This window comes from Tachypleus tridentatus, chromosome 8 (assembly GCF_004210375.1).
Source record: "Tachypleus tridentatus isolate NWPU-2018 chromosome 8, ASM421037v1, whole genome shotgun sequence".
Taxonomy (NCBI): domain Eukaryota; kingdom Metazoa; phylum Arthropoda; class Merostomata; order Xiphosura; family Limulidae; genus Tachypleus; species Tachypleus tridentatus.
In genome coordinates, this window is record NC_134832.1 from 148,797,592 (window position 1) to 148,799,435 (window position 1,844).

Below are 1,844 nucleotides of genomic sequence, written 5' to 3' on the forward strand. Positions count from 1 at the left end.
GAATTTAATTTGCAATGAAAATTTTATGGGTAAGTTTCCGTTTTGTTTTATCTCCTGGGACAGTGACCTCTAGCGACCCGCATAAAATTACCTTGTCATCCTTAATGCTCTATACCTGAGTGTCCAATCCTTTACGCTAACTTATGATTTGAAAACTTCTCTTAGTTGCTAAATAATCAGTCATGATGAACTCGGTGAAAAGAAATACGACAATCTTTATCAGAGCAGCGGATCTGAACAAATCTTCAGACATTAGCTTCAGGAAGAACATTATTAATAGGAAATAGAATTTAAAACTTCGCATTTTATTCGTTACGCAGCACTATTGATATGTCAATATATATATATAAAAAAGATAAAATATAGTTTTTAAAATACCTTTCTGGTGACGAACAAACAAAAAAATAGCTACAGTAGATTACAAAAGTAGTAATTTAATGATACTTTAGGTTAAACCCAAAGAATATTCAACCGTGAGAAGTACCAGACAGGGAGAGAGAGAGAGAGATCTAGTTACAACCATTGGAGAGAAGCACCAGACACAGAGAGAGGGAGTTAGTTACAACCATTGGAGAGAAGCACCACACAAGAGAGAGACCTAGTTACAACCATTGGAGAGAAGCACCAGATACACAGAGAGAGGGAGTTAGTTACAACCATTGGAGAGAAGTACCAGACACACAAGAGAGAGAGGGCTAGTTACAACCATTGGAGAGAAGCACCAACACAGGAGAGAGGGAGTTAGTTACAACCATTGGAGAGAAGCACCAGACACACAGAGAGAGGGAGTTAGTTACAACCATTGGAGAGAAGCCAGACAGGGAGAGATAGAGATCTAGTTACAACCATTGGAGAGAAGCACCAGACACACACAGAGAGGGTGTTAGTTACAACCATTGGAGAGAAGCACCAGACACACAGAGAGAGAGTTAGTTACAACCATTGGAGAGAAGCACCAGATACAGAGGGAGTTAGTTACAACCATTGGAGAGAAGCACCACACACAGAGGGAGTTAGTTACAACCATTGGAGAGAAGCAGAGCTAGACACAGAGACACAGAGAGAGAGGAGTTAGTTACAACCATTGAGAGAAGCACCAGACACACAAGAGAGAGCTAGTTACAACCATTGGAGAGAAGCACCAGACACAAGAGAGGTGTTAGTTACAACCATTGGAGAGAAGCACCAGACACACAGAGAGAGAGCTAGTTACAACCACTGGAGAAGCACCAGACACACAGAGAGAGGAGTTAGTTACAACCATTGAAGAAGAAACACCAAACACAGAGAAGGAGTTAGTTACAACCATTGGAGAGAAGCACCAGACACACAAGAGAGAGAGCTAGTTACAACCACTGGAGAGAAGCACTCAGACACACCAGAGAGAGGGAGTTAGTTACAACCATTGAAGAGAAGTACCAGACACACAAGAGAGAGAGCTAGTTACAACCATTGAGAGAAGCACCAGACAGGGAGAGATAGAGAGATCTAGTTACAACCACTGGAGAGAAGCACCAGACACACAGAGAGAGAGGAGTTAGTTACAACCATTGGAGAGAAGTACCAGACAGGGAGAGATAGAGAGATCTAGTTACAACCATTGGAGAGAAGCACCAGACACACAGAGAGAGGGAGTTAGTTACAAACCATTGGAGACACCAGACACACAAGAGAGAGAGCTAGTTACAACCATTGGAGAGAAGCACCAGACACACAGAGAGAGAGCTAGTTACAACCATTGAGAGAAGCACCAGACACAGAGAGAGGGTGTTAGTTACAACCATTGGAGAGAAGCACCAGACACACAGAGAGGGAGTTAGTTACAACCATTGGAGAGAATGCCA